We start from the raw sequence: 11,866 nt of genomic DNA on the forward strand, positions 1-11,866 counted from the left end.
AACAACTGTCTTTCTAAACTCATGCATATTATTCAGGTATTCCCTTATTTCTTATTTAGCACTCTGCAATTGCGCCTCCTCTTGTTCTGTGAAATTCTCCTTATGTTGTAATACTTTAACCTTTGTCAGTCCACTAAATAATTTTTATTACTTCTTTTATTTCTACCCTATTTTTGAACTTCATTTTCATTTTATCCTACTTACTTGCTATAATTCTGGTGGCCTTTCTATCTTCCCTAATAACTCCCAAATAATTTCCACTACCCATTCTTAAAATTGCTGTCTTTTTAACAGGTGGGGAAGCACCTGTGTCTAATCTTTAATTCATTATCCTCCATTTTTATCTTAGTAATTATTGATGCATGATCTAAAATAGTTGCTGGACGTGTATCAAAGTTCTCAATTAAATGGACATGTTCCTGTGAAATATAAATTATGTCTAGACCAGTTATTGTACCCTGGGGAATAATATGCAAATCCCTCTTCTGAATTCACATCTTTTGTACCAAATATTTTAATTTTCTTCAGAAATCTACTCTCTTTTGTTATGTTTTCCCTTCTAGGCACCCTGATACATCCTCATTCTTGCAAATAAAATTCCATTCCCCACCTGTAAATAATATTCTCTGCTGAAAACTGATTTCTCCCAAAATTGATTTAAGCTACAAAATAGCAGTTTTAGGAGGAATATAAATACATGCCAGTGTAATCCTCATCCCTCCCCAGTAGGCCCTTACTTTCTGCAAATATGCCATTATCTTTTTTCCACTTCTATCACTACTGGAGTTCCTCTGGCATGTAATGTAAGTATTCTTTTTCCATTGTCCCTGATATTCTGCAGGATATCCATTCTGAAATCATTTTGTTATTAAATTCACATTCTCACTTCTTTCCAAATGTGTCTCCTGTAGCATTGCTATTTGTACTCTGCATTTTTTAATATAATTAAAGATTCTTTTCTTTTTGTCTATACCTGAGAGACCATTAACATTCCAAGATAATATGGAAAGAGTTGCCATTATGGTAAGAAGTCACTATTCCCACCTATTATATATGGCAGCTTTTTTGAAATGTCTAATTCTGGCTTTTATGATGATATATGTACCCATTACTGTTTGGAAAGTTAATTCTTTATACAGTTTTTTTATCATTATTTATTTATTTATTTATTGACATTTGTTGACTGAGAAAGTCCACTGGGTTAGACTAACTCATTTTCAGTGGAGGCCCAAGGAGAAAAGCTTGAGTAACAAATTAAAAATTACTACAGCAAACAAATAAAAATTATTATACAACAGGATGAGATTTACAGCAGTAAGAAACCATACAAATTTAAATAACATTTTTAGTGATAGAAATATACAGAGTGCAATGTCATTATGCAGTGAAAATAAGTGACATTAGAACTTGCACAGTATATAAATGGATAATTTGTTTTGGACATTCAATATAAACAATCATGACACACAGTATACTCTGTACACTATGAAGGAGATTATACTTTTGCCTTTGGAAGCTTCAAAAGGATTAAATATTGATTTTTTTAAGAGAAAGTCACATAAGTACAGTTGGTTTACTAGCATTTCAGTTGATCTAAAAAATGGGAATCCTAGACAGTAAACTCACTGGTGTTGGTTTATGGTGGTATAAAGTTCTGATCACAAGGACAGATGTGATTAAAAAAGTGATTTTTTAGGGTGAATTTGAAGGTTTTCATAGACTCAATTTGTGTTATAGAGTGGAGTAGGGCATTCCATAGCTTTGCTATGGAGTAGGAGTATAAGCTTTGTCCAGCTTTCTTATTGGGTTTGTATATGGCAAGAGGCTGCTTATTAGTAGAAAGGAGATTTCAGGTTGGGATGTAGGACTGTACAACAGAATGTAGTGATGGATAGTTATTTGGATTGTATATTAATTTATGAGCAAGAGTTAGTTGAGAGTATTGATGGTAATGTGGTAATCATCAACATTGGAACCTACTGTCATATTTTACAAGACTTTTTGTTCTAATAAAAACCCTCAAAACAAAAAGACTAAACACCCATCAGAACACCCCCCAGAACATATTAACTTAATACAAACATACAACTATGTAGATCTTCAAATAATGAAGTTTAACTCTCCTAACAGGAATATTTGTGCCAAATATATAGCTGCAAACACAGGCCCTAGTTAACCTGAAACTGAGGTCATCCATGCTAAGATGTATGTTATTATTGTACTTCTACTTAAAATAATCGATGTATTTTGTTTCTTTTTCCTTTTTATCATTATTCTCACACACCCCAGATCGGAAAATTACTTGCATACTTTCAAAAACTATTAACTTTTAGCCATGAAGAAACCAGTGTTCTATATTTTATTACCCTATTATCAGCTTGCCTCCATGGAGAAGTAAGAGGAAAAAAAAGATAAACGAAGTCCTTTGTTATAGCTTGAAAAAACAATTTGGAACATTTATTACTCAAGAAAACTTTTCATTATATTCGGTGTTCTTATATTTACTTTTTTCCACTTAAAATTTGTTATCAGAATAAGCCCAGAGTCTTAATCCAGGCATTCACCTATGTAGAAGTAAGAAAAAACATATCAGCTATACAAATATTATGAGCTGCATACTTTTACAGCCAGTATAACAAATCAAGATTGCAGTCTATTAACTTAAGCTTTTGTGTAGCTTTTCTTCTCTTTTTGCACTGTAATGTCTACATTTCTTAATGCCAAAAAGAAGAGAGAAAAGGAAGGAAGCTCCCAGAGTTTTCTCCTGTCTACCTGAGGAATCTGGGCATCTTGGCGCAATGCAGCAATTGCTTCATGTACACAGACAACCCTCTCTTCCTACCACCCAACACTATGACCTGTGAGAGATTCACTTATATAGCCAAACTGGAAGCAAAGCTCTCTTCACCCAAGACTGGACTAGACAGTCAAGAGGAGAAGGTAAACACTTGTACCACACCACACTCATCACATAGTCCCTCAAAATCTACACCACCAAAACACACACATAGCAACACAAAACACACAACTACATTCGCGGAGGCTCTCAATAAAAATCAGCTCAAGCAACAGAGACCTCCAAAGCAGAAACGCATGCAACCTCCACCCCCCAACGCAACCCAAATGACACATAGCCCAAAAACTCAGTGTGCCACTCAACCACAGCCCATAAGGCGTAACAACTTACCCAAAACTCTAGTCATAGGTGACTCTATAGTCAGGCACACTGTTGTTCCACTCACCAGGCTAAACAAGGAGAAAGTTACTGTCAGCTGCCTGTCGGGTGCCAGGAGCCACCACATAATGCACGCACTCAGGTCACTCCACAACAACTACAGATATGACTCTGTCATTGTCCATGTTGGTGTGAATGACCTGAGACATACCTCCCTGGATTACATGAAAAGAGACATGGAGGAGCTCTTCGATCTTCTAGCCCAGGCAAGTATGACCCTAGCCCTGAGTAGCATCCTGCCATCACCCACAATGATACCACAGTACAAGGACAAAATGATTGAATTCAACAATTGACTAAGCTTCTGGTGTCATTCTAAGGGGATCCAGTATCTGTCTGCCTGGGATGACATGATCGACAGACAATGATGCTTTGCCAGAGATGGCCTGCACCTGTCACCCTTGGGATTCCGGATACTGGCTAAGGCTCCTGCCACCCCTATAGTGCCTTTTTTAGGCAAGGTTCAAATGACAAATTCATCACTGTAACAGGTACAAACAAGCAAAATATGAGGGTAATGCTACTCAGTGCTAGAAGTCTAAACCTCAAAATGCATTCACTCGAGGCACTTCTTAAAATGGAGAACATCGACATATGTGTAGTGACAGAGACCTGGTTCAAGGCTCCAGAGAGCACCCCTGCATTACCAGGCTATAATTCATACCACACCTTTTGGCCCCCTAACGTGGACCCAAACACTAAAGGTGGAGGCGTGTCCATATTTATTAAGGATATCCATACCTCCAGGCTAGTTGCCCAGCATAATGCATCCGAGATTATCCAAGTGCAACTAACTCTGGGCAAGACCGTAATCCAAATTGTAACTTGCTACAGATCCCCCACCATGCCCCAGGATTCACACTCCTCATTTCTTGAGTCACTGGAAAATATTAGGGTACAACCCAACACCCTAATAATGGGCGATTTCAACTATCCCACCATTAACTGGGAAAACTACTCATGTACCAACTCTTTTGTTCAACATTTTCTGGAATTCATAAATTCCAATGCCTTGGATCAACTTATCCACACCCCAACCAGGGCCAGCAATATCCTAGACCTGGTCATTACCAACATGGGTGACTGGTGTTCCACACCAGAGGTCAATTCCTCGTTGGTCAGATCTGACCACAAGCTAATCACCCTAGACATCCACATCCCGCCCCCACCCCCCCATTAGGGAAACCGCTGTAAAAAATTTCTCCAAAGCCAACTTCATGCTTTTCAAGACAGGAATGGCAAACATCAAAACACCCATGCGGATAGACAATAGAGGTATGACTGCTGAATCCTATACAAATGCACTTTATAAGCACTTACACCAGTGGATGGATTGTGCTATCCCTAACAGAACCATGATGCTATCCTCCAAAAAAAGGAAGCCAATCTGGTGGTCCTCTGCCAATAACAAACTCTACAACAGAAGAAAGAAACTGTTGCAAAAAAGAGTAAAATCCCATGAATGGAGGAACTCCCTGGTCAGCCTCAGTAAAAAGCTGAGATCCCACATAAAATCCTCCAAAGCTAGTTATGAAAACAAAATCGCCACTGATTCTAAAGACAACCACAAAGCATTCTATTGCTATGTCAAGAATCTCAATGGTAACACTCAGATCTGCTCTGAGTTGCAGCACAATGGCACTAAATATACAGAACCCTACACAGACCGCCTCAAAAAAACTCCAGCTTTACTCCAGCACATATCGCCTACTCAGAGGCAATCTCTGCCTAACATACAAAGCTATGTCCAACCCAGAGCTGTTGGACATGCTCCACTTAAAGAAATCCCAGTCCCTCCAAGCTGCACACTCTAGGACCTAAACCTTGTCATCACAATAAACAGAACATGCTGGAGGGATAGATTCCTGTCCCAGAGACTTCCCATACTCTGGAATAAACTACCTATCTATATCAAACAAAGCTCCTCATTAGTACTCTTCAAGAAAAATCTTGATGATTGGATGGGAAATAGGAAATTCACCCCGGGGATCACCTCTGTGGCTCTGCTCAAGAGGGGCACAGGAAAATAATTTTCTTGAGTGGTGAAAGCCAGGGTACCTTTTTAGCTAGGTTTGTATAGGCCCTAGGGCCAATAGTCTAGTACCTACCTATGAACCTATGAACTTGTGAACCATGTCTGACCTGGCTCTGTTAGAAATGCTACATTTAAAGAAATCCCAATCCCTCTGCACCACATGCTCCAGAGATCTCAACCTCATTACCACAATCAACAGAACATGCTGGAGGGACAGGTTCATAACCCAGAGACTGCCCATGCTCTGGAATAGACTTCCCATACATGTCAAGCAGAGCACCTCAATGGCCCTCTTCAACAGAAATCTTGATGAGTGGATGGGAAACAGAAAGTTCACCCCGGGGGATCACTCCAGTTGCTCTACTTGATAGAGGCACTGGGAACTAGCATCGGGCGGCATGATGCCAGAGCACTTCTATGGGGTAGGCTTGTAAAGGCTCCAGGGCCATTAGCCTAGTACACACCTATGAACACACCTATGAAAAACATATATGTTTACTTTAATAACGTTATTGTATCCAAGAGCATCTAACAATACTTTATAAAAAATACAATTTATATTGTGACAAATTTCATAGAAATACTGTTGAGAAAAAAAAAGTTTTACTTACAGTTACTGTTTCCTTCCTCCTCCCTTCCAAACATTAATGACATGAAGTGAGGAAAATGCTTTTTCAAAGTTATCAAAAGTCCACTCTTTCCACTTATTATCATACAACCGTATTTCACAAATCTGACTGATGCTTTGCAGTCTCACATTTTATTCCCCAACTTCCATGCTGCTGGTCTTCTTCCTATTCGTCTGCATCTCATAACTCCAGATCCTGGTTCAATTCCACTGTTCTCCAAATTCTTCTGTCAGCTCCTTTTCTTTTCTCTATCCCTCAAGAATATTCCTTTGAAACAGTAGAAAAAGGTTTCACTATTACAGTCTCTGTGTACTTTATTATCAGGAGAATGATAAGTAGAGTCACCTTGTGCTTATATCTCATTTTTGTTGGACAAACTTATGCATTTCCTCCTTAGCCAGTTCTGCTTCAAAAAATGACTTTGATTACCCAGGAAAAAATATTCTGAAGACAGCTGGATATAGCAGCTTGAATATCACACCTGCCTCTCAACATTCCCTGACTACTGGAATAAATTTGTTTCTTTTCTGCCTGATGTGCAGTGAATAATCATTTTCAACAAACACTGTCTCCAGCTTTTAATACTTTGCCCTTTTACCACAAATTTGTTAGGATCAACTCTGTCTGCTAGTAGGTTTGCATCTTTGGAGCATACACAGCATATGCCTTTCAATTACCAGTCTAGTTGCTTATTTGTGACATCATAAAATGAATACTCTGTACCTTCTAGTTTCTCTGGTGCAGCAGAAAATCATAGATTTTTCCTATGTGCTCTGTCCTCTAATTCTATATTTTTGTAGTATCCCTTCTTGAGTAGTCTCATACTCAGCCAGTGTTTTCTTCTTTTCAGCCTTTGATTTTTGTCATTTTTATCAGCTCATCTGAACATCTGTTAACATTTTCTTCTATTTTTCCAGCCTTTTGTTATTTGAGCTGATATACTCATTCAGCGTTCCATTTATTTTAATCAGCTCTGAGCACATTTGACTTATTTGTCCTCTAGATTACTTGAAGTCATGTCTTGCACCAAAACTGGAGCTTGAACTGCTTTTTGTTGAACAGATGCAGGATTCTTCCCAGTCGGTGTCTTTTGTTAATCTTTTCTAGTTGATTTTCTGTCAGGCTTTCTTAGTTTTTTTCTTTGCAGGTATCCAGGCAGTGCACTTACTAGACAGTAACTGGATTTTACTCAAATTGACAGCATCTCTGGCTGCAGTTTCTTAGTTTCTGTTTTCATACTGGGACAGCTGAAGTCAAGATGCTGATAACTGTGCAACCATCTTGGAAGTACAAAGTTCACATTGTCAACAAGTTTAAATCTAATGCTGTCTCAGAATAAACAAACATATATAAACACTCTCACCTCTTGATTTCTGACTACTGTAATGTTAGTGCTATATCCAAAAATACCTGAGGTTCTCTTCTATGGTAAACAAAACTTAGCATAAAGCTGCTATTTTGTCTACAACCACTGCTACAAGTAATTCTTATGACTAACCCTTGGCTGGCTTCTTCCATTATAGTCCCTTCCTGTCCTTAATATATGTCTTGCTAAACTGGTCCCTGTCCCATACTGGACCTGGTTACAGTTTTTTTTTTCACCAGACATCTGATTTTTATATCCTGCACTCATTTTTAAATTATCATCATTTCCTGCTACCATCACCATACTTCAGTTTGAATCTTGTTTCTCTACCATGTGTGCAAAATTTCAGATTATAACAAATTCCCAATAAAAACTTGGAAAGCACTTATACTTGACAAATTTCTCAGCTGTTCAATGGTGAGTTTTCAGTCTTCTAAAACTATCTCCACTTGTTTCACAGACAAAGCTTACAAAATTCCCATCCCCAGTGCCACATTTCCCCTACAAGAGTTCAGCCATTTGGTGCCCTCTGCAGGCAGGGTAAGAAAATTTCCATGGTTTCCTGACCAAATTGCCCATAGATGGCATTAATAGCACCTTTTGTTGCCTGGCCATAGCTCTAGTGGGATGAACCATTTGAACAAAATTAAATAAAGTACATATTGAAGATGCCCATATGTGTAGCTGGATGCACTGTTTATCTTAAAATAATAATCTTAAAATAAGAATAAGAAGGCATGCTTATCTCAAGAAAGAGAGGATAAAAAATGCCATTGAACCCCAAAAAAAAATGCAGAGAATAATTTACTACATAACTCAAAATGAAGGAAAGAACAAAAAGCGGAGAAGTGCTAAACGATGAAACACAGAAAATGATTACATATAAAATATATTCCCATCCCACCCTCAAAATAAATAAAGCTGACTAATGTCTAAGAAAATAAATATTTTTGGTGTATCGTAATGCTTTGCCAGTAGATGGCAGTAGTAATTTAAAAGGAGGTGTAGAATAAGGCACTCTGTTTTCCTATGTACAAGTAGAACTGGAGAGAGAAAGAGAAAACTAAATAACATTTTTGTAATTCTAAGCTAGGTCTTATAGTCCTTAGGATGGTTATTTGACATATTACAGACTCAGTATGGTTCATCTCAGGATTACACTCTACTCTGCATTTTTATAAACTGCGGGTGAGTTTATTGTTCTGTCTGAAGGATAAACTGGCATCATGGCTCTCAACCTCTTACCTCCAGAATAAAGCAGGAATCCAAAACTAATCAATGACATTTATGGACCAAAGCTAATTAAGGACAAATATGGACACTGTTTCAAATATTAATAGTATTACTTGAGAAGCTGACAGAGAATAAGAAAATGTGAGATAATACACATTTTACAAATTGAAAGAATATCTTTAAACATCATTAATTACATTTACCTCACCAACTTTGAAGTGTTTGTAATTAAATTTGGTTTTTAATTTAAATTTATTTTTTTACCTCAAAACCACCAGTTTTAGGAAAGACAAATCAACATTTTGAGCCAAAATCGGGACAGTTCAAAGGTATGATTTACATGTTTAATTATTCTGATCTTACTAAAACAGCGGACAAATGAAAATGAGCTGTTTTGATCCTCTCCGTTGATAATGAGATGCAGAAGAGTTTGATACCTTATCTGAGGTATGAGATATATTTATCACTTCACCAAAGTATCTTAAAGATTTTTTATGCCTAAGCTAAATGAGGTAATGGAAAGAAATATGTTTCATTAATGAGAGGAAAATCTGCAGGTTTAATACGGGGTGTCTTTGGAATAACTCAGAATGTCTGGTATTTTGTTCCATTAACTGATAACATATATATAGAGATAAACTGGCTGAGATGATAAATAGTCCCTAACATCAAGTACAATCTGCTTTTGGAGCATGAAATCACACTGGAGAAAGCAGATTGTACTTGATGTAAGGGGCTCACACAGGTACTCAGTTTTTAGTGAATGAATAACAGCATTTCACAAACAAATTATGATTAATTTAAATATTTAGTGAACATGCAACCTAAGTTAAACCTCAGTTGCTGAAGCAAAAGCTACAGCAGACACAGCTGGGAAAAAATGGTGTGCCTTAACTACTATGTGCCCATGGCCAAGTATATTGTTTAAGTGTAAGCAAAAACTTCTTGTAGAAGAACACAGAAACTACTATAGTTTCTCTTAAGGTACTTCACTATGGCAGTTCTTCAACCTGCCTTGCAAATGATCATAAGTATCCTTCTATGAAGCAGATGGCTGTAGGCCATTATAAAACCTGAGATTTTTGCAAATGTCTGTAGATGCCCTGCACAGATAACATGAAATACATTACCATTACAGATAAATGCATTACAGAAAGTACTGAACTGGGAAATAAGGTAACCTGTACTGTTTCTTTGCTGCTTGAAAGGGGTCCTGTGATTATAACTGAACCATGTGCTAATAATAGACCACTGTTTTCCATATTACAGAATGTATGCACACTGAATATTTCAATTAATCATAATTTGTTTGTGAAATGCTATTAACTTCATTCACTAAAAATTGAATACCTGTGTGAGGGTGCCTAACAAATGATGTTTCTCATGACACAAAGGTGGAGCCACAACAGACCCCAGTAACTATCGCCCTATAAGCCTGACTAGTTTGGTCTGCAAGGCTATGGAGCGCATCATCATGGAACTTATTAACAGAGACATTGGGAACCTCCAAACACTGGACCCTACCCAGTTTGGCTTTGTTAAGGGCAGATCATGCCTCCTATACCTGGTGGACTTCTTTGAGACAGTTACCAAGGCTATAGACGAGGGAAAGGTGGTACACACAGCCTACCTAGACCTCACTAAGGCCTTTCACACCATTCCCCATTCTAGTATTATAGACAAGCTCACCAGCCTGAACATAAACCCCTATGTCACAAGATGGGTTGCCAACTGGCTCACGGACAGAACCCACATGGTGAGAGTTGCAGGAGCTGGGTGTGACTCTAAACCGGTTACAAGTGATGTTTCCCAGGGCTCAGTCCTAGGACCTCTCCTGTTCGGCATATACTTCTCAGAGGTACAGGCAAGCACAGGAGGACTATGGCTGACCAAGTTCGCAGACGACTGCAAACTAGGGGCTATAACTCACTCTCTGGCTGACACAGACATCCTCCAAAAGGGTCTCACTGAGATGGATATCTCGTGTCAAAATCATGGCCTCAAGCTAAATGTCAAAAAGTGCATAGTCATCCCCTTTGGAAAAACAAAGTACCCACAAACTACCACATAGGTGGTAGTCCCCTAAATACGGAAGACATAATAAGGGATCTGGGGACCCAAGTAGATAGTAATCTCACCTTTGATAATCACATTGCCAAAGTGGTTAGAAAATCCTTCTACATGGCCCACCTAATCACAAAAGGGTTCGCATCCAGATCAAAAGAGGTCATTGTGCCCCTCTACTCATCACTCATCAGATCCATCATAGAGTACAATGCCCCATTTGGGATGTACCTTACAAGACACCTGCAACAGCTGGAAAGACCACAGAAGTACCTCACCAAGAGGATCACTGGCCTCAAACAGATTCCCTATGCAGCACGACTGAAGAAACTCCAATTGTACTTGGTTGTATACCGTCTACTCAGAGGTGAACTCTGCCTGACATACAAGGCCATGTCCAACCCAGAATTGATGGACATGCTCCACCTAAAGAAAACCTTATCCCCTTGAGCCACACGCTCTAGGGATCTAAACCTCACCACAACAATAAATAGGATGTACTGGAGGGATAGATTCTTGTCCCAGAGACTTCCCATGCTTTGGAACAAGATCCCAATCTACATTAGGCAGAGCTCCTTGCTAACACTCTTCAAAAGAAACCTTGACGAGTGGATGGGAAACAGGAAATTTACCTAGGGGATCACTTCAGTGGCTCTGCTGGACAGAGGCACAGGGAACTAATCTAAGGGGGCAGCGAAATCCAACACATTCTAGCTAGGCTTATAAATGCCTTCAGGCAGCTAGCCTAGTACCAACCTATGAACCTATGAACCTATGAGCAATGCCCAAATGGACAACAATTGTCTGTCTGATATGGCAGTTTTTGGCATAAATCATGTCTTTTTTTTTGTGTCTGAATGGTGTGGACAGTCATGTTTCTTCCTCTGTTAGTGCCAGTGAGCCTTTTCAGTTTGCTGTGCCAGACAATATTAATGTTCAGTATTTAATTTTATTTATTGACATTTGATTACCATGAAATTTTGACTGGGCAGGAGCCCAATTCCAGTGGAGGCTCAGGGAGAAAAGCTCCTAAGTATTACACAATATTTTAAGAACAATAATTTTATAGTCTTCAAAAATAATACAAACAAAATCTACAGTTTAATTATACTAAATTAGATATAATATTATTTAAACACTTGTTAAGAACAGATACAAGTTATATGACAATGATTTAATACTTAGAGAAATGATATCCAATATATAGAGAAATTAAAGTTAAGTTAGTATAATACAAATAGGAATTGCAATATGAAGTAAGAGGAAACACAGATTTATGGTATATTTAGAGAGAAAGCCAGGGT

Source organism: Protopterus annectens, chromosome 7.part0 (genome assembly GCF_019279795.1).
Source record: "Protopterus annectens isolate FY-2018-M chromosome 7.part0, PAN1.0, whole genome shotgun sequence".
NCBI lineage: Eukaryota > Metazoa > Chordata > Ceratodontiformes > Protopteridae > Protopterus > Protopterus annectens.